This window comes from Armigeres subalbatus, unplaced genomic scaffold, assembly GCF_024139115.2.
Source record: "Armigeres subalbatus isolate Guangzhou_Male unplaced genomic scaffold, GZ_Asu_2 Contig636, whole genome shotgun sequence".
Taxonomy (NCBI): domain Eukaryota; kingdom Metazoa; phylum Arthropoda; class Insecta; order Diptera; family Culicidae; genus Armigeres; species Armigeres subalbatus.
Genome location: NW_026943409.1, coordinates 18,777 through 41,977, shown reverse-complemented (window position 1 = coordinate 41,977; position 23,201 = coordinate 18,777). Strand labels below are relative to the sequence as shown.

General features: G+C 40.9%; 1 protein-coding gene across 1 annotated transcript in view; it reads right to left on the bottom strand.

Annotated features, from left to right (window-relative positions):
• LOC134204521 (cytochrome b5-related protein-like) overlaps positions 1 to 20,570 on the bottom strand; it is a 125,890-nt gene extending 105,320 nt beyond the window's left edge. Inside the window, exon 1 of the mRNA XM_062679332.1 lies at positions 20,458 to 20,570. The gene's annotated coding sequence lies outside the window, so the exon portion shown is untranslated. The remainder of the gene's footprint in view (positions 1 to 20,457) is intronic.
• Positions 20,571 to 23,201: the final 2,631 nt, after the last annotated feature.

Genomic DNA, 23,201 nt, shown 5'->3' with positions numbered 1-23,201 from the left:
CGGTATGCAGACTATTCGGTCCGATGACCGGTCTATGCATTTCCATCCTTCCTACCTGAGCGTTCATGTCACCGATGACGATTTTGACGTCCCGCAGTGGGCATCCATCGTATGTCTGCTCCAGCTGCACATAGAACGCTTCTTTCTCGTTATCGGGTCTCCCTTCGTGTGGGCAGTGCACGTTGATGATGCTATAGTTGAAGAAACGGCCTTTTATCCTCAGCTTGCACATCCTTGCGTTGATTGGCTGTCACCCAATCACGCGTTGGCGCATCTTTCCCAGCACTATGAAGCCGGTTCCCAGCTCGTTGGTGGTGCCACAGCTTTGGTAGAAGGTAGCCGCTCGATGCCCGCTTTTCCACACTTTCTGTCCTGTCCAGCAGATTTCCTGCAACGCTACGACATCGAAGTTGCGGGGATGTAATTCATCGTAGATTATCCTGTCGCAACCTGCGAAGCCTAGCGACTTGCAGTTCCATGTTCCAAGCTTCCAATCGTGATCCTTTATTCGTCGCCTAGGTCGTTGCCGATTGTATCGAGTCGTATTATCTTCTATGTCGATCGTAATAGTTGTTTTTAAAGGCGGCTTATTGGGCCTGCGCAAACCTACTGTCTCGTCGGAGGGCCGTCGTGTCAGGGCGTCCCACCTAACACCAGGACTTGGGATTGTGCGCTAAGTCATGTGGTAAATTTTAAATTCACCACATGGTTTTCTACTCCAAATTAAAGTAGATTGTTTAGCATAAGTAAGCAAACGATCTTCGGATGTTTTATCTCCATTGGCGTTGTGGTTCTCTCAATTCAAGCTCTTGAAAAATCACTAGAAAAAGCAGGTGGTTTCCAAGATGGCCGATTTGTGGCTTTGTTGTCTAACCATCTTAATCAATTCCAAAAGAACCTGAATGTCGATTAAATTTTTATCCACAATCGTTCATTGGAAATTAGCATGGAAAAGTATACTTATGGAAAACCTTTGAATTAAAGTCTTCTGCACCCCAGCTCTTACAAACTTTCATACTACCACATGTTTCGCTGAAAACAGCGAAAAGATTCCAGTTCAGTGATCTATCAAAAGTCAGCATTCTATGGCAAATCATATTTTCAAAACCCTGTTCAACATTTAAAGTATGTAAAACGAACTTTACATGGAAGGCTCGGAGACTCATGGCTCAACACATTGGATTTCAATTGACTCGCTCTGGCAAACACTGTAGAGGAAATAGCGGTGCAAAGCACCAAAACTAAATATAGTTGAGGAATTATGTTACGTTGTGGATGCTTCTTGAGACCCTGGATACAACACAATGGAACTGCTTTCATTGCTGATAATATGAGCGTGTTGTGCACAACATTGAATTCCCGATGAACGCTCATCTGCTTCCTGAGAACAATCAGCAAAAGTTCTACCTACCTACAGACACTACATTACAGTGGCTACTTACAAAAGCCACTACACTCAAACGGCGAATGGCAGTTTTTAATACAGTTCCGTGAGTACCTCACAGAAAATATTTTTTTTTGCATATACAATTCAAACCCTTGTAAACCCTTATAAAAATCACGGTAATAAAGCAACAATAAAAAAAAACATTTTTATTGTTAAAACCCTACCACAAAGGAATTTTCCATTAATCTTATACATGTGATATGTTTACATGTCCTGGAGAACCGACAGGTTTCCACCTCAAACTGAATTGCGCTTCGCCACACCCCTCTCAAACCATCATTATACATTTTTCTCTACTTGCCTCGTAAACCCATCGTAAATAATATTCCTATCCTTCGGTTTTCGAGTGTGTGGAGGGAATGGGTCCTCTTCCGGAGATACCTGTCGTAGTCTTATATGTTAACATACCAGATTAATCCACCTAGTCCGCCTAGAGATATGATTAGAATACGGAATATGCTGTAATTACACACGCATGTAGGCATCATCTTAATAAGCTATTTTATTCGTCTAAGGAGATAAAAAAAATCCTCAATTTTTCGATACACTTTATGTAAGAGAAAGGTAAAAATCTTAGCAAGTCATCATGACTTGCGTAAATTGCATTACTGTTGGCACTTGAAACTGGATCCGCTCAACAACAACAACTCAAGGTCACCACCAACCAACAAAGAATTTTGATACAAATCGATAGGATGCTGCTAGGCTGGTTGGGGCCAGGGCGGAGTGCATACATTGAGAGAAGGTTCTATATACTAATGGAAAATGGGCGTGGTTTGTTTATATGATGCCGGAATTTTCTCATAATTGCTGTTGTCATAAATTGATTAATCACCCTTATACCAAACTCAAATTCGACGAGGCCCAGAAGTGATTAACTTACTGCACACCACACCACGATCAATTCAATCCGGTTACGGTGAGCATGAAGAATTGATGAACTAGTCGAAACTGAACCAAGGAGGCATCGCGCCTCCTAATTCGGCACGTGCTAACCATATAAACGGTCGTATAAAGCAATAAAGCATAAAAACATTCATAATTACTCTAGAAATCATGCACACAAATGTAACGCCATAATTTCATAAGCAATATTGCTTACATATGCGCAATTTTGCGTAGAATTAACAGAAACACATTAAGGTGATTATAGAATGAAGCCAGAAATCGGCCATTTTGTAAACCACGTGCTTTTCCAATATTTTTTTCAAGAGCACGAGATGAAAGATCCATAACGCGTATGGGGCTGAAATAATGGTAGATCGTTTGCTTAGTTATGCTGAACAATCATAATTTGAGTTTCAGCACTGTACGAAAACTATTACGCCAGATTTGGGCTTTTGGAAATGTATGTAGATAAACGTGTGGTGAATTTGAAATTCACCACGGGCTTTATTCTATAATCACCTTAACATAAAGAAGTGACAAACCATCGAACCCTCTTTTAGACCCTTATAGGGTAAACCAACTTGATTTGGACCCCTACACATTTTGCACCCTCCTGATGACATTTTCTTGTTTTCTGAACTAAAATCGATGCCACTACAAATTTCCCAACTGACTTCAAGAAAATAGCACTGTTCTGAATATGTTTAACTTATTTCTCGTGCGAGAATAATGATATTTAGATGATTTTTTAATGAAATTAGGTTGAAATTAAGTCCGTTTAAGAAGGCGAGTGTTACAATGCGTTACGCTTTAACATATTTTCTTCTTCTTACTTCTCTTTTCTTCTTCTTCTTCTGCTTCTTCTAAGGCTGTACATTCCAACTGGAACTAAACCTTTTCAACTTAGTATTCTATTAGCATTGCCTTAGTTATTAATTGAAAGTTTTACTATTCCCGGCATTGCATGAATATTATATCTTGTGTGGCAAGTACAATGGATGTACTATCCCCTGGGAGTCGCGAATGTTTTCCACCCAAAAACATTCTAGACCGGACAGAGAATTGAACTCGCCATTACCGGATTAGCAATCCTACGCCATTAAGTAGTCACGGCAAATGCTGGCTAAAGCATACCATTATTGGTACTTCGCGTACCTGAAGGAATAAAATAGACCCCATCTCGCGGTCCTTAGCCTCTTACCCAGTAACTCCTGTCCCTACCTCCCCGTGGTGCTGGCCGGGATACGAGCAACCTTAGGGAAGATCGGGTAACCAACCCCAGTGGGAATTATGGTCGTATGCTGACTAGGAAGGGGGGTTTGCTCCTCTCCGGAGGAGCAAATCTTACTGAGCGTCTGTTCTCCATGTCAGGATCGGCTCACAACAGCGTCTGTTCTCCATGTTATGGGCGGCTGATCATCGTCCGAGTGCCAGCGAGGGACTCTAAGTGAAACTGTGCACCATGGTCCACCGGGAATAAGGAGGAATGATCCTCCGAAAATTTAGAGGGGTTTGGTTCATCGGGAGCACACACGGGGATGAATGATCCAAAGGATTCAAATCCCGACACCAACAACAACAACAATCGCTGCAGGAGGTTTGTTGGAAGGGATCAATGGTGCGAACGTTTAGATTTAATCATACCATCTACCAGAGCTGCGGCAACACACACGAGCTGGGATCAGCTTTCATAGTGATGGGCGATATGCAAAGACGCGTGATCGGTTGATGGCCGATCAATGAAAGCATGTGCAGTAGGATGGTTCAAAAAATCAATTTTGCTCCACAGCGCTCATCTGATTCTGTATCATGTTCTGGGTGTCCTCTGAAAATTTGAGCTCATTTGGACGAAAACTGATTTAGCACAAGCCGTTCCAAGTTTGCATGCAAATTAGTATGGAGAAATTTATTTTTTCACTAGCAGACCCGACAAACCTCGTTTTGCCTAAAATCGATTTATTCTCTGATAAGTTCTCAAGATATGCAGAAATTTCTATTTCATTTGTATGGGGGCCCCTCTTTCCAAAGGAGGGAGGGGTCTCGAACCATCTTAAGAACCTTCCCCGGCCCCAAAAACCTCTGCATACAAATTTTCACGCCGATCGGTTCAGTAGTTTCGGAGTCTATAAGGTTCAGACAGACAGAAATTCATTTTTATGTATATAGAAGAAGAAGATTATACCGATAATGGCGCTTTGTCATTAAGCGCAGGTTAAAAGAAAACCTACATAGCTAAAAGGAATACTTAAGATCTTTCACTCAGTGAAAACCGCATCTTAAATAATCGTTTCAATAATTAGTAATCGAATTTAATCTATACCGTGGTTTTCTGGAGCTAATTGCATAACTCATCAACAGGCAACATTGCTGCTCGTGGCGCGAAAGATAGCACAAACAAATTCAGGCTACTATGTTGCACTGCACATTTCAGTGATGCCCTCAAAGAAGCTTAACGATCATGACTAAAGATTCGCAACCTGTCTTAAAATCGATTACTAATTATTGGGGCGATTAATCAACATGCGGTTTCCGTTGGGTGAAAGCTGTTGAGTATTCCTTCTAGCTATGTAGGTTTTCTTTTAACCTGCGCTCAATGGGACGGCGTCATTAACATTATAATGAAAAAAATAAACTTCCCCATACTAATTTGCATGCAAATTTGAAACGGCTTGTGCTCAATCAGTTTTCGTCCAAATTTGCTCAAATTTTCAGAGGACACTCGAAACATGATACAGAATCAGATGAGCGCTTTGGAGAAAAATCGATTTTTTGAACCACCCTAATGTGCAGGTTAAGGATCAAAGGCCGGTTCTTCAACTTCAGGATAATCAACGTCCATAACCCACACTCCGGAAGCACTGGTGATGATAAGTACGCATTATACGCGCAGCTGGAACGTGAGTACGACAGCTGCCCAAGCCACGACACCAAAATCATCATAGGAGATTTGAACGCTCAGGTTGGCCAAGAGGAGGAGTTTAGAACGACTATTGGGAAGTTCAGCACTCACCGGCTGACGAACGAAAACGGCCTACGACTAATTGATTTCGCCGCCTCCAAAAATATGGCCATTCGCAGCAGCTACTTCCAACACAGCCTCCCGTATCGGTACACCTGGAGATCACCACTGCAGACAGAATCACAAATCGACCACATTCTGATTGATGGACGGCACTTCTCCGACATTATCGACGTCAGGACATAACGTGGCGCTAACATCGACTCTGACCACTATCTGGTGATGGTTAAACTGCGCCCAAAACTATCCGTCATCAACAATGTTCGGTATCGATGACCGCCGCGGTACGAACTAGAGCGACTGAAGCAACCTGATGTCGCCACTGCATACGCACAGCATCTCGAGGCAGCGTTGCCGGAAGAGGGTGAGCTCGATGGGGCCCTCTTGAGAACTGCTGGAATACAGTCAAAGCAGCCATTAACGACGCAGCGGAGAACAACGTCGGGTACATGGGACGAAGTCGACGGAACGATTGGTTCGACGAAGAGTGCAGACAGATTCTGGAGGAGAAGGACGCAGCGCGGGCGCTTGCGCTGCAGCAAGGTACCCGGCAGAACGTGTAACGTTATAGACGGAAGCGGAGACAGCAGACCCGCCTTTTTCAGCAGAAGAAACGCCGCCTGGAAGTGAGTTCAGTGCGTGATTTCTCTTGTTTCGGACAGCAGAACGATCGCGCGATCGGCCGAAATATTATGTTCTGCATTACGCGGCCGGTAATAAAGTTAGTCAGTTCAGTGCGTGATTTCTCGTGTTTCAGGTATTGCGCTTTGATCCGTTCGAGACAAGTGCCATCTTCTATAGCTTGCAGTAGCCATCGGGAAAGTAAGTACAGTGCGTGTATTATTCGTCGCGAGCCGGAGAAAAAAAATCTTTTTGATTTCGCACGTCGATTCGGTCGTCAAAAACACGATCCTTTACAGTTTGCATATGCCATCGTGGTGACTATTGTCCATGCTCGGTTCATATACACGTCGAACGATCTGGTATCGTTGTAGTTTGTGCGGTCGGGAAGTAAATCAATAGATATACGTTTGGTCGTGTTCCTGCTCGGTGTGCAGGTAGTTAGTTTGTTCTGCTTTGTGCGGCCGAATCATGGTTAGGTAAAATCACTGTGTATAAAGAATGACACGGTCGTATCGCTTATCAGAGTGAATCCAGATCCAACGATGCCAACCAACTAACTGATAATCCTTCCTGTGGTTTTTGTGGAGACGCAGAGGTAAACACGGTCTTCAAATAGCAAAAACCACCTACTAATATTCCTTCCCTCTTCCTAACTGACTACAAGGACGTGGCCGACGCCGTTATCGATCATTTGAATATTAGAATCACTGAAACTTGCACACTGAGAATGCTTGAACAATCCCAGTCAAACATTCAGTTGTTTCTTTGTGCAATTTCACTGATTCTGGTCAATCACGGAGTAGCAACCATAGATATGTGTAGTCAATCAAAGCTAAGCTAAGTTAAGCTAAGCTAAGAAGAAACGCCGCCTGGAAGAAGCGAAGTGCGAGGAGATCGAACAGCTGTGCCGTTCTCAAGAAACACGCAAATTCTATCAGAAGCTTATGTCTATGTCTATGTCAGTTCAGCGGACAATGGAAGTCAACTAGTCCCCACCTTGAGGGAAGTTAAGGATGCCATCCAACAGCTAGAGACCAATAAACCCAAGTAGCACACGCAACATCTTCCTAAAAGCACCTTGTTTCTATTCAGTTTCACTAAAGGCATTGGAAAAACATCAAAGCACGAAAAAGTTGCATCAAGATGTCAAAAACGTTCGAATTGTGATCAATGTTTCATTAAAATTGCAATGCAGTACATGTTTGACATTTGGAAACAAACAAACAAAGAATACTGCACTTAATGTTGCAAACACGAAACAAAATCATTAAGTTGCATATTGTTTACCATGTTACTTCAATGCGTCTTTCAAAAATTAATTGTTTGTTTAAATTAGGTTGCAGATAAGTTGAATGTGTCTTCATGTTTAATAAAGCATCGTTCAACGTTTTGACAACTCACATTTTTCCTGTGATGGTGCAATCAAGTAACAGGAAACCCGATAACAAAACTTCATAATCGTATGGTTTTTATGGTGAGTCAACATGCAGTCCCTTCGAAGTGTTGAATGGTGCTGTGGTAGAGTGAAGGACTATAAATCACAAGATCCTAAAATCGAATCCAGTTTTATATTTTTATTTTATTTTTTTCCGCTGTTGTATTTTGCTACATTATTGCAATTTCACTGCAATCGAAAGATGTTTCAGTAGGCTCCACCTCTTGCGCTTTTTAGATTGCAAGAGAGTTATATTTGATGGCATACAGGGGATGGACAAAATAATTAGGATAGGCAAATTTTAGGTAAAACTAGATGTGTTGTAACTACCTTAGTTATCATCCGATTTTGACAATTCAGGCATGCCTGAACTAGAAAATTAATGCAGTTTGACGGTATGTCCATGGAACCGACTATGGCCTCCGGATTCCGGAGATATTCCGGGTTTTCCGGAGGTAGGTTCAAAACCGTAAATTTGAGGTGGATGTTAGGAGAAGTTGTAGTTAAAAATTGAATAATATTAGTAACCACAAATAAAGTAGGGCTATTGCTGATTGGAACCATATATTGAGGTTTGGAATCGGACCAGGATCAAGTGAGATATGGCCATTTCTTTAAAATCGGTTTCGATCGATACTTATCAAAGGGGTCAGGCCACAACTTCATTTGAATCTCGCTTTTTGATAGATCGTCCACTATGATTTTATTCTAGAAGGCCTCTAATGTGTCCAGAATGAAAAACCAATTGAATAAACGAATCCTGGAGTCGCTGGGATGTCCCCGGGGAACCTATGAATGGGGACATTTAAGTTTTAGCACCAAAATCAGTCATTCGACGGCTCTTTTTTCATGGTTTTTGATCGAGAAGCGAAGTATGAATAGAAAATGGTCCATTGACGGTTCTGACCGCTTCCAGGATCTACGGATTGGCCCCGGGGAACCTGTGGAAGGAGACATTTTAGTTTTACCAAAAAAAAACAGTCGTTCGACAGCTCTTCTTTCATGGTTTTCGATCAGGAAGCGAAGTATGAATATAAAATGGTCAATTTACGGTTCTGACCGCTTCCAGGACCTACGGATTGTCCCCGGGGAACCTGTGGAAGGGGACATTTTAGTTTTACCACCAAAACCAGTCATTCGACGGCTCTCTTTTCATGGTTTTCGATCAGGAAGCGAAGTATGAATATAAAATGGTTTATTGATGGCTCTGACCGCTTCCAGGATCTACGGATTGGCCCCGGGGAACCTGTGGAAGGAGACATTTTAGTTTTACCGCCAAAACCAGTCATTGGACGGCTCTTTTTTCATGGTTTTCGATCAGGAAGCGAAATATGAATATAAAGTGGTCCATTGACGGCTCTAATTGCTTCCAGAACCTACTGGTTGCCTCCGAGGAACCTGTGGAAGAGGACATTTTATTTTTAGCACTAAAACCAGTCATTCGACGGCTCTTTTTTCATGGTTTTCGATCAGAAAGCAAAGTATGAATATAAAATGGTCCATTGTCGGCTCTGACCTCTTACAGGACCTACGGATTGGACCCCGGGGAACCTGTTGAAGGGGACATTTTAGTTTTAGCATCAAACCCAGTCATTCTCTCAGAAGGCTCTTTTTTCATGGATTTCGACCAGGAAGCGAAATATGAATTAAAAATGACCATTGACGGCTTTGACCGCTTCCAGGACCTACTGATTGCCTTCGAGGATTCTGTGAATGAGGACATTTTAGTTTTAGCACTAAAACCAGTCATTCGATTTTTGATCAGGAAGCGAAGTATGAATCCCTAGTAACATTTTGGTTTTATGCTAGTTTTTTAACACTCTTGTAGAGTAAATTATGGTCTTCAAGAGCGTTATAAAACTTAAAATGCTACTTGGGATATAAAATGGTCCATTGACGGCTCTGACCGCTTCCAAGACCCACGGATTGCTCCTGGAGAATCTGTGTAAGGGGACATTTTATTTTAAGCATCATAACCAGTCATTCGACGTCTCTTTTCTAGTGGTTTCGATTAGGAATCGAGAAATGAATATAAAAGGGACCATTGAGGGCTCTGACTGCTTTTTGGACCTACAGATTGGTCCAGGAAACCTGTGGAAGGGGACATTTTAGTTTTAGCACCAACACTAGTCATACAACGGCTCTGTTTTCATGGCTTTGGATCAGGAAGCGAAGTATGAAGTAGGCAGGTTCCCCGTGAGCTATTCGTAGGTGCAGAAAACGGTCAGAGCCGTCAATGGTCCATTTCTTGTTCATACTTCACATTCTGATTGAAATCCATGAAAAAAGAGCAGCCCAATGATTGGTTTTTGTGCTAAAACTAAAATGTCCCTTTCACAGTTCCCAGGGTCAATCCGTAAGTCCTGGAAGCGGTCAGATCCATTAATGGTCCAATTTATACTCATACTTCGCTTTCTGATAAAAAATCACGAAAAAAAAGTCGTTGAGTTATTGATTTTGTTGCTGCAACTTAAATGTTCCTTTCCACTGGTCTTCCGAGCGGAATCTGTAGGTCCTGAGAGCGGTCAGAGTCATCAATGGTCAATTTTATATTCATACTTTGCTTATATTAAAGAAGAGCTGTCGAACGATTGATTTTGGTGTAAAAACTAAAATGTCCCCTTATACAGGTTCCTCGGGGGCAACCAGTAAGTCCTGGAAGCGGTCAAAGCTGTCAATGGTCCTTTTATATTTATACTTTGCTTCCTGATCGAAAACCTATAAAAAGAGCCGTCGAATAACTGATTTTAGAGCTAAAACTTATATGTTCCCTTTCACAGGTTCCCAGGGGGCAATCCTTGGGTCCTGGAAGCGGTCAGAGCCGTCAATGATCCATTTTATTTTCGTACTTCGCTTCCTGATCGAAAACCATGAATGAAGAGCTGTCGAATGGCTGGTTTTGGTGCAAAAACTAAAATGTCCCCTTCCACAGGTTCTCGGGGCCAATCCGTAGATCCAGGGATCGGTCAGAGCCGTCAATGGACCATTTTATATTCATACTTCGCTTCCTGATCGAAAACCATGAAAAAAAGAACCGTCGAACAACCGGTTTTGGTGGTAAAACTAAAATGTCCCCTTCCACAGGTTCCCCGGGGCCAATCCGTAGATCCTGGAAGCGGTCAGAGCCGACAATGGACCATTTTATATTCATACTTCGCTTCCTGATCGAAAACCATGAAAAAAGAGCCGACGAACGACTGGTTTTGGTGGTAAAACTAAAATGTCCCTTTCCACAGGTTCCCCGGGGCCAATCCGTAGATCCTGAAAGCGGTCAGAGCCGACAATGGACCATTTTATATTCATACTTCGCTTCCTGATCGAAAACCATGAGGTAAGAGCCGTCGAGCGACTGGTTTTGGTGGTAAAACTAAAATGTCCCCTTCAACAGGTTCCCCGGGGCCAATCCGTAGATCCTGGAAGCGGTCAGAGCCGTCAATGGACCATTTTATATTCATACTTCGCTTCCTGATCGAAAACCATAAAAAAGAGCCGTCGAATGACTGATTTTGGTGCTAAAACTTAAATGTCCCCATTCACAGGTTCCCCGGGGACATCCCAGCGACTCCAGGATCCGTTTATTCAATTGGTTTTTCATTCTGGACACATTAGAGCCCTTCTTGAATAAAATCATAGTGGCCGATCTATCAAAAAGCGAGATTCAAATGAAGTTGTGGCCTGACCCCTTTGATAAGTATCGATCGGAACCGATTTTAAAGAAATGGCCATATCTCACTTGATTCTGGTCCGATTCCAAACCTCAATATATGGTTCCAATCAGCAAGAGCCCTACTTCATTTGTGGTTACTAATATTATTCAATTTTTAACTACAACTTCTCCTAACAACCACCTCAAATTTACGGTTTTGAACCTACCTCCGAAAAACCCGGAATATCTCCGGAATCCGGTGGCCATAGTCGGTTCCATGGACATACCGTCAAACTGTATTAATTTTCTAGTTCGGGCATGCCTGAATTGTCAAAATCGGATGATAACTAAGATATTTACAACACATCTAATTTTACCCAAAATTTGCCTATCCTAATTATTTTGTCCATCCCCTGTAGAGTAGAGTGGGGCAAGAGTGCGCGTGGGGTAAGAGTACGTTTTCGATTTTTTGAAGTAATAAAAAAAGATAAACTAGCAGCACTGCATCAGTTTGACAGGTATTCTGGCCAACTATTATCATGTGTAATTGTAAACGATTTGAATAAACAACAAGGGAGATATGGAGTTAGATAACTTTTTAGTCATTTTGCTAAAAATAATTGCATTTCCGCAACTAGTATTTCATTACCATATATACGTTCAATCAGGTGAACATTATACCATTTCGATAACCTATTGTATAGAGTACTTTATGGTACAGAACACCAATCCGGTTGGTTTTCCAAGCAGTCAAAACCATTGCTTGAATCATTTTTGGGACTGTGGGGTAAAAGTACGCAGGAACCGGTGGGGCAAGAGTACGTATATGAATCTTCAAGTTATGGTGTCAAACCCGTATCTCCGGGCGAAATAAGACTTCTTCCAAAGCGTAAAGATCCACAACTAAGAAAAAAGGGACAGAATTTGAAATTATCACAAGTTTCTAGGATAAGAAGTAATTCTGAACATAGTACGAAAACACAATTTCATCTAAATGATAATTTCATTTAATCAAAAGAAACATTCATAAATTACGCAACGTTTAGCTGGGAGGGGTTGTGAGATGTGTGACGATCCATATAATTTTTAGAGGATTCATACAAATAGTGTAAGATAGGAGAAAATGCCAAAGATAGGTAAGATAGGATGAAATAGCCAAATTTTACGTTACGTGATTGATGGACTTTCTTTAAGGAAAATGCCTTTGTATACGCCACGCTAAACGTGATATATATTTTTACCTCTGTAGTTTTTGTATATATATAAAAACAATGGTTTTTCGTATGAAAGTGCACATTTTAGGACCCCTCCCCTTTAAGAGTTACGTAATTTTTAAACATTCCTAATATATGCTCTTTAAACATCAATTAAATGTTATTAACTCTTATTTGTGTTAATATATACTTAAAGCACACATTATTGGATACATGCGTACTCTTACCCCACCCGATGCGCACTTTTACCCCACCGTTGGGGTAAGAGTGCGTTTTTCACTTGTCTTGCAATAAGGGTTCTACTAAAACGAATCTCAATAATTTCAATATTTTTTCCACTGGGTAACATAAAGGAAGAGTATATGAATCATCGACACTGATTTGATAGGCAGAAGCTTGCTTCATAAGCGCCACATGATCGATTGAAAACTAAGTGCGTACTCTTGCCCCACTCTACTCTATATGGAAAGATTGTTTCTTTCAGAATAGTTGCAACACAGTGAAATGTTCAGTAGTGAAACAATTTGTGCTGCTTGGGAATCAGCTGGTAAGGATGGTATCAGAGCTGAGCTCAACAAGATGGGCTCGGAAAAGCTACCCACTTGCCTGCACAAATTGATAGTCAGTGTCTGGGAAACTGAACAGCTACTGGAGGAGTGGATATCAGCTACAAAAAATCGATACGGTCAAATATCGAACATTAAAAAAATGATACAAAATATCGAATAATCGGAGCGAAAATAACGATTCCCTATATATCGTATCGGTATCGCCCATTCCTATACTTATCTCACATTTTCTACCGATTGGTAATGTTTATTTACTTTGCTCGTTTGGTACTTTCGGCATCACTCTTCGCGGGTCTCTTTCTTTAAACAACGTCTCTGATCCTGACCACTAGGGGAAGGGGAGGCAATATGCCCTAGCTAAGCAAACACTGCTCTATTGTCTTATTTGTAACGCTATTCATGGGTATTTTTACATTATGCAACAGATAAACAAGATAGCTAGTTGATGCCATTCAAAAATTGTCAAAAATCTCAATCATATTGATAATATTCACATTTCAAAAAAGTGGTGATATTCTGTTGCCGGAAAACTCATGAGGCAAAACGCCTTTTAGCTGGCAGCTCCTAGGGAACAAAGTACCACGCGTCGGCGAAACAGAATGTATGGATAGCCCGTGGAGACGCAAGTACTTTGTAGGTTATTGCCACTAGGGCGTTTTGCCTCGCCAAAATGTTAGATGTTTCTTCAAAATGTGGAAATTTCCGGTTTTTCCGACCTTCCCATGCACTTTTTTGAAACTTTCTTCGCCTATCCTACATAATTTTAGATCTAGTTTTATTACGGGCATCTTAATGACGGTAAATATGAGGGAAACCACAAAAGGCGTTTTGCATCGGGGGGGCGTTTTGGGGCCTCTTCCCCTACACATACATCACTGAAAATCTCAGAACGCACACAATAAGTTCATGTCGAAATTGTGAACATTAAAAGCATGTGAACACATTGAGCGTCTTATAATAATATAATATATAATAATATAATAAATATATATTATTATATACTATAATATTATAATAAATGAATGGTATACAAAACCCATTCGATTTTGGCTACATTCCGTTTTGGCACTATTCGATGCAATTATTACGATACATTATTCGACACATTTTTGTTCAAATTGCTCATTAACTGCGTAAATCTCATAATCCGCGCGAACAAATATACATAATTAAATCCCAAAAGCATCATGGGAAAACAAAAACCATTCGATTTTGGTAACGTGTTTTCAAAATCGAATGGGGTCTGTGGTTGTAAAAATCACGTTTTGGACGTTTTGTCCGCACTTTTGAAGGGCCCCGACCATTGTGCAAACGGTAAACAATCGAAAACGTGCCCCCTTTTATCACGTTTGCACATTGTCCTGATTTATGGATAATGTCAGCGGATTAGCCCTCCCTTTCATCGTTCTTCGATTTCTATCATACCGAATTCGGCAACCCCCGGAAGAATCACGTGACACCATGAAACTATAGTCATTTTACTATAGTTTGGCGAATAGAATGATGGGATACAATATTGAACTGTCAACTTCTTCTTCTTCAGTGGCTCTACATTCCAACTGGAACTTGGCCTGCTTTTTTTCTTAGTATTCTATTGCCATTTCCTCAGTTACTAATTTAAAGCTTTTCTATGCCCACCGTTTTATGAATATGTATCTTGTTTGGCAAGTACAATGGATACACTATGCCCAGAGAGTCGAAAATGTTTCCCATCCGAAAACATCCAAGACCAGACCGAGAATCGAACTCTCCATCTCCGGATTGGCAATCTTACACCTTTGCTAGATTGCTAGATTGATCTATTTGTATTCGCCAGACTATGGTAACGTGACTATACGTGAAACCAGATTTTTCTGTATCTCCTACGAAAGAAAAGAAGAAAATGCAAAGTACGTTGACTTCTTTCGATTTGTTTCTCAATTCTATCGCTATTGTGGTAGTTGGTAAAAAAAACACTGATCTGATGGTCCGAAACTTGTTAGGGTCATTTTCAATATTCGAAATGTCAAACCACATTTCAAACATATTTCGGCAGAAGCTGCATCCAAGATGAATTTAACATCGTTAGTCTCTGATCTATCTGAAAACTGGTTTCTTGTACAAAGAACTGATATAATCGAAGCTGACAGAAAAGTGAAGAAGGTTTTGAAGCTTAGTTGATTTGGCAGGTTGGTTTATCCGCGAATAGTGTAGACGCAGGGGTAGTCGGGGTAAGAACACCATCTAAACAATTTCAAACAACTTTTAGTAAATAGGCGTAGCGGAGTTTGGGTTAAGGGTGCATTGAGCGATTTGTTCTGTATCTTTTGAAAAACTCCTTGTTAAAATTTTGATATGCTTCAACACCAATTTACATTTAAGCTTTCGCTAATGATTGGGTACTACATTAAATAATTGCAAAAAAAACTATTACTGAAGAGGTTTGAAATTAGTTCAAATAACGAGTTTAGCTAATAGCTAACGAAATATTTATTTGTTTATTTATTTATTGTCGTCAATCATAATTGTAGACCTATTTACATTTGTATTCTTAACTATTCTAAATAACATTAAATGATGTTGATACTGTTTAAACTTATTGTAAAGTGTCATTAGCTTATAATACGAGAGAAGATCTGTTTCAGCTGTGTTTTGGACATCGATAAGTCAATAGTGTCACAATGTTTATTATAAGTGATCATCATTTGATTCATTGGGCCATTTTTTGCATAGTTTGTTCGATGATAATTTACGGAGAATATTTGACGATGTCGTAAAGATCGTAATGGAACATAAAAATTAAGTTTTGATAATAGCTCCGTTGAGTCAATTCTGTTTGAAACAATATTGTTTATAAAAGTTACCATTGCTAAATCTCGACGCACTTTCAGTGAATGAATACTGATGAGCTTACAACGAGCTACATATGGTGGCAATGGAAATTCGGTCCACCCTAACTTTCGTAGTGCATATAATAAAAATTGTTTTTGAACTGACTCTATTCTGTTGGCATGAATAGCTGAAAATGGGGACCAAACTGTGCTGCAATATTCTAAGATTGGCCTTACATAAGCTGTATATAGTGTTTTTATTGTGTATGGGTCCTGGAAATTGTAACAGAATCGTTTTATAAAACCTAACATGTTGTTGGATTTGCTTACAATTAAGTTATAATGATCGATGAAAGTTAGTTTTGAATCCAATATTTTAGGCAAGTGTACCGCCCACATAAAGCAAGACGGCAACCTGGAAATGGATAATACCAAAGAATTTAAAGGAAACCCTGATTAATCCACCTAGCGGTGACGGTGCCTTTCTCGGTGCAAATAAAAATAGTGTTTTGGCCAAAACTGCCCATAGTCTGACTTATTTTCAATAGGAAACAATGGGACAGGATTCTGCGTCGAATGCAATTTGTTGCAAGCAAATCGGTTGAAGATGGGTACCTAAAAAACGAGTGACAAGTTTTTACTTGTTTGTTTTATTATAAAATGGTATTTTGGCCATAACTTCCTAGCCCATAGTCCGAGTCGATTTTCAATTGGAAACAATGAGACAGGATTCTGCTGCATACCTATGAGAGATCGTAAAGTAGTAAGTAAGTGTCCAACTAACCATACTTCCCCTTCCACGGCATTCGCTAGGACGTGGCCAAGACTATTGGAGAATGCATTGCTTCCACCTAAGCGATAGTTAATAGTCCCAAATCAATATCAGCGGTAACAGATGAAACTGATGCTACTCTCATACAATAATCCAGGCTTGTTTTTATTTATTACCAGACTAAGGCCGGAGTGGCCTGTGCAATACATAAAAGTCTTCTCCATTCAGCTCGGTCCATGGCTGCACTTCGCCAACCACGCAGTCTGTGGAGGGTCCGCAAATCGTCCTCCAACTGAACGATCCACCTTGCCTGCTGTGCACCTCGCCATCTTGTTCCCGTCGGATCGTTGTCGAGAACCATTTTCACCGGACTACTGTCAGACATTCTGGCTACGTGTCCAGCCCACCGCAGTCTTTTCAGTGTGAAATTTTCGCGGTGTGAACGATGGATGGTTCTCTTAACGTATGGTTCTCCACGTACCGTCCGCTATCTGCACCTCACCCCCACAGATGGTACGCAGCACTTTTCTTTCGAAAGCTCCCAGTGCGCGTTGGTCCTCCACGAGCATCGTCCATAGAGAACGATCGGTCTAATAAGCGTTTTGTAGATTGTCAGTTTGGTACGTCGGCGAACTCTATTCGATCGGAGCATTTTGCGGAGTCCAAGGTACGTACGATTTCCTGCCATGATGCGTCTCCGAATTTCTCTACTGGTATCGTTATCGGCGGTCACCAGTGAGCCCAAGTACACGAATTCGTCAACCACCTCGATTTCGTCACCACCGATAGAAACTCGTGGTGGGTGGATCACATTGGCCTTTTCCTATCATGTACTTCGTCTTCGACGTGTTGATGACTAGTCCAATCCGTTTATCTTCGCTTTTCAGTCTGATGTAGGCTTCCTCCATCCTCTCAAAGTTACGTGCCATGATATCAATGTCGTCGGCGAAACCAAATAACAGGACAAACTTCGTGAAAATCGTACCACTCGTGTTAATCCCTGCCCTTCGTATTACTCCCTCAAAAGCGATGTTGAATAGCAGACACGAAAGACCATCACCTTGCCGTAACCATCTGCGCGTTCCGAAGGGACCCGATCCATCGTCGCCTTGATCAACAGTATCAGCTTATCCGGAAATCTGTTTTCGTGCCTTAGCATCCATAGCTGGTCCCGATCGATTGTATCATATGCGGCAGTCGATAAATACATGATGTGTGGGCACGTTGGTGTTAGTCGGCGGCATAAAATTTAGGAGAGTACCTTGTAGGCGGCGTTCCCTCCTTTCCCCTATTTGGCCAATTGTTACCCCCGATGATTGTACTTAAATCATTGTTCTGAACACTATAGCTTTTATTTTAATTTAACAAATTTTGTAATCTCGACTTATTTTCCCTCCTACGTTTTGTCCTTTCAATGTTTTGTCCATTCGACCTTTTGTCTTTCAACCTTTTGTCCAACAACAATATGCAGCTATAGAGGCGGAAATATGGGCCGTTAGCTTCGACTGGAAAGCCGGTGGGGTAGAAGGAGAAGAAAAAGAGGAGCCCATTCTAGAGACGTTCGTGATTCGAAGTAGAAGTGCTCCGACCGTTTTTCCCAACAATTCACGAGTCCTCGTATGAAATCCCGTCTCGGACCGGGAGAGGAGATTTTCAAAAGGTGAAAAGCCAGCGATTATTGTTCTTTCGGCAAATAATCATTAGAGTGGGGCGCAGTTGTATGGAAAAACGCAAACTTCATCTGAGATCAAGGTTTTTCTGAATCGTTTTGGGACCCCAATCAACTGTGCAAAACATGGGCTCGATTGGTTGCGACCTCGCATGCCGATTTAAATTTATATGGAGATTAGTATGGAAAAACGTACTTTTTCACATTTTTGCTCACAGCGGCTTCAATTTATCATCAATAAAATGACTCAATAAGTTAGCATATAGTCTGAAAGATGCCGAAAGACTTTGCCGAAGAAGTTATAACGTTTGTAAAATTGATTGTTCAAACCATATGCAAGAAATCAATATTTCTACCAGCACTACCGGACAACGTATGATTATAGAAGCGCAACACCCATCATCTTTCTGGTTGGATTTTTTTCTTTGTGAAATGATTCCGGATAACTCCCATTAGGCTAGTCCCTCCAAATCAATTATTTTGAAATAAAGCTCAGTTAAATTATTATTCTAAGTAGTTCGGCAGTGCTGGTAGAATAAACGATTTTTTGCATATGGTTTGAACACTCAATCTTCGAAGCGTTATAACTTTTTTCGTGGACATACCAGCAACGTACCGTTTTCGACAAAGTTTTTCGGCATCCTTTGAGTCATACTTTAACTTAATGTGCCACTTGATTGACGATGAACTGGAGCCTCTAGAAGTAAAAATGTAAAAATATACGTTCTCCCATACTAATTTCCATACAAACTTCAAACGCGATGCGGAAAGCGAGGAAGCAACCAATCGGGCCCAAATTCTGCAAAGTTGTTCAGGACCCAGAATGGCTTCGAAAAACCATTGATTTGAAAAAAAAACTCTAATAATCATCCACCAAGGCGTTCGAATGCCATATTGTCCTTGGTGTTTAGTGACGCTGCCCAGCGAATACGCAACGCTGCTCGCCGTGTGAGCCACCTGAATCCAATCACTGGCCTCCGTGGATTATTATACTCGGCAAAGCTAACTCCACCTCGTAACCGTCCTCCTGCCATCCGTCATCATTGTATGTGCTGGCCATTCCCGCCCATCGACCACCTCGTGGGATCCGGCGCTCGATTACCGGTGCCCGAATTACCGGCGGTGATCTCCGACACCAAAATCGTCGTGCTTTCGTATCAACCATCAGTAACAACCCACCAACATCGGATAATTGTCGCCCTGCTACCGGCTGAGAGCTCCGACGCTAGTCCCAACCTTCGCCAAGACTAGTCATCGTGCCCACCCTCCGCATCAGCTGCAACACCGCGCCCACTACGTGCTTCAGCCAGAGGCTACGGCTGGAATCGACCGCCCCCTGTATCGCCCGCCCCGATCAGTCAATAAACCAGAAAGGTAAAGTTCAATTAAATTTTATTTTTAGAGGACTTCCACTCTTCGAAAGTTCCCCACGCTCACACACCCTGGGACCCGGGATAAAAGAGGCCTTTCGCGCCCACCCCGGAAGCTTCCATTGGTCAGTCCAGCAGCTTGGGGTCTAGGCTAGTCCTTTTCCGGGACAGCGAGAAATCCTGGGGTCCAAACGTTTAAACAATGACCTTACTTAAGAAAATTATTTTGAGCTTTTTAGTGGAATTTCTTCACTTGTCATAAGACGAGTTTGTACAATCCCATTGAATTCCACCACTTAATTGTATATTGACAGATACGTATTTCGACCTCAACAGTAAGGCCGTCTTCAGTATCTCGTACTTGACTCGACTTGGTCGTATCTGTCAAGATACAATTAAGTGGTGGAATTCAATGGGATTGCACAAACTCGTCTTATGACAAATGACCTTACGTTGTCCAACGTCTACCTTGCGGTTGTGTCTTGTACATAACCCTTCTTACTTTTGGGTAACTTCTCATCAAATTTGTCATATCTTGAAAATTTAGATAATTGGGAAAACATTTTTTATTTTTGAGTAACTTCTCATCAAAATAATGTCAATCTGAATAACTATCATTTGTCCAAAGGACCTATCTAAAAATATGCTAGAACAAAACTGCTTTTGTTCTCTGTAAAACATAAGGTAAACAAGTTTCATCATTTTCCAAGTTACAACTCCTCCTGAAAAAAATATTGCATCTCGTTGCATGAATAACTGTTGGACTGTTACCGTGTTGAAAACAGTTACTACAAACTCGTTTCGAAAAAAAATCCTATATGACTAGGGCAATAAATTTGAAGGGCATATTAGTAACAATATCGGTTCGTTTTATGTCTTCTATTCAATAACATTTTAAACTGGTTTTAAGCCCTCCAACCTAAACCGGTTTCTCATCATAGATCAGTAGCAAACAACAATATGTATTTTTATAAACAGCATAAAAATAACATACTTCGATTTCAGCGTCTTCCGGATTCCACTGCACTACACGTGTTAACACACTAAGTCACATTTAAACTATATTGCCGTGATCCGTAACGTACTCGCTCTGATCCTCTACTGGCGAAACGCAACGATCAATTCGCGCGATGCAATGGCTTAAGCCGCTCAGACACGCATCAGATGCCTACGAATCGTGCAGATTCAAAACAAAACAAAGCCATGAACCAGAAGAGACATTTCACGCAGCACAATCAACTTGATTTTTTACTCCACACAAGTCGTCACCGCCGGTACCACACCGTGTCACCGGTACAGTGAACTCTTTCTTACACGATGGTAAAGTTACATTCATAACATCATCGGCGACAAAAAGCTCACTGTCCATGTGGTTATTTCCCCAACTATCCTGCCGCATAACCATCCCATATTGATGTAGATTTCTCAACAATATGAGACAGTTAAGCTTTTATGGGCAGTGCAAGCACTGGGGTCTCCAGTAACCTTGCGAGCAAAGGCGTAGGATTGCCAATCCGGAGATGGCGAGTTCGATTCTCGGTCCGGTCTAGAATGTTTTCGGGTTGGAAACATTCTCGACTCCCTGGGCATAGTGTATCCATTGTACTTGCCACACAAGATACACACTCATGCAATGGCGGGCATAGAAAAGCTTTCAACTAATAACTGAGGAAATGCTATGTTGAATAGCAGGCCAAGTTCCAGTCGGCATGTAGAGCCATTGAAGAAGAAGACAAGCAATTCACAATCTTTGCCCATTTTCGAACATTCGTGGGTGACAAAACAATGCGGAGTGTTCACGCCCGAAGGTTGAAATAATTTATTGACATTTATTTGCAATCGACATATCATTCATAGGGCCTAGGCAGAGGAGAAGCAATCCGCCCATGGCATTGAACTGCAGATTGACTAGTTTTCGCCTCCCAACAGCTCTAACAGTTCCACATGATCTCCGCGTAAGCTCAGCGTGGTGCTACCGGTCTCTGGCGATGATTAATATACATGGGTGAGTAAACGGGGTAAACCCAAAGCGCCGAAGAGAGGTATCATACATTCGAGGTATCCGGTTACCATAGTAGGGGGAAAACGGCCCCAAAAAGCTTCTCAGAAACTGAGCGTTTTCGAAATATATAAAATAAACATATCTGAAAATCGTTAGAAATTAAGATCTGTTCAAATTAATATATCTGCAGATCTGTTATACGAGTCATACCGAGTGGATCAGCAAGAATAAACAACTTTAAAAAGCAAAGATAATAATTTGAAAATTAGATTTTTGTGAACAAATAGCCCAAACATATCTTGTAATACACCAACTATGCGAAGGCTCATAAATTTCACTACGATAAATACGTTTTAATTACAATAAATAAAATAGACATCATTTGAAAATTTGAAAATAAAATGATAGAATTAAGTGCTGAAAGAAAAGAACAAAAGTAAATACGCAGTAGGAACACATTTTGCAAATTGTTTCAAAGGTTTCACGCTTTAAAGGTTTTACGCGCTAAAAGTTTCAAATTGGATGCCATTATGTACTCAGGCGAAGCATATTGCCCCCATCTCCCTAATGACACTCACAATTGTGAATCCATCAGACTGGCACGAATGGTCTTAACTCTTAGCGGCACATTGTCCAGTGACTTCCCTCCTACGTCATGCATATAAATAGATTTTATAGCAAAGCCGAATGGGAAAAAGTATATTAGCACTATATTTCAGGCCATTTATGTGCGAATTTTGGAGATTATCAATGAATTATTGTTTATATGTGTTTTCTATGCTAATTTCGCAAACCTTGACATTTGAATCCAATGAAGTGATGTCACAAAGCAGAATTTTTCTACCGTTAATAAGCCTACTCTGACGTCAAACTTTTTAATATGCTAATATGTTTGTGAATCTTCCGATGGGCCAGTCTAATATACGAGGTAGGTACATTGTTTGGGTCTTCAATGAATGAGATGCACTCGCGGCGTACTGATGTAATGAATGTCTCTCGACGCAAATTCGCGAGCAGTGAAAGGTACCAAGAGTTCGCGAATTATGTTTCGTAACACCTTTTTTTTGGCGGGAAGTGGGTCCATTATTGCTTCAGCTCTGTCGATTATCTCGTAAATAAAATATTGAGCCGTATGAGTTTGTAATTATTTCGGAGTTAGTCGTGTGTGTGCCAGCACTTTCTCCATTAAACCTGAACCTTCATTGTTACCTTTTAGGTCTTGAAACCATTCGATGTTAAACCTTTTGGATGATTCACCCAATAAACGATTTAGGCTTCGTCATAATGCAATAATTAGTTGAGTGTGAGTCAAGTAAAACTCAAAAGTGACAGTTCACCAAGTTATGTAAATCATTGTACTTTTCAAACAGATTTCCATCAAATACATTTTGATGTCAGGATTATTTAATTATATGGGTGTTATTTATTGAACATGATTGCGCACAAGTGAATCAAATCACGTCATGCATTAATATAAGAAAGCTAAAAGCTGTCCGTTACTTCTTGTGACTGATACCTTTGGAAATGCGAGGTCCATTGTGATTTTAAATCGTTTAGATTCTGGACAAGTTCAGTTTGATTTTTAACGAACACGACAACAAATACAAAATATTCAAGAGTTTCCAACGAAAAGTATGATGACTGGTTTGAAAATATTCATATTAGGTATTTATTTCAAGATTCTTCCTTCTGTTGATATAAACACTTCGGGTCTCTCAAATGGTGTTTTACATGTT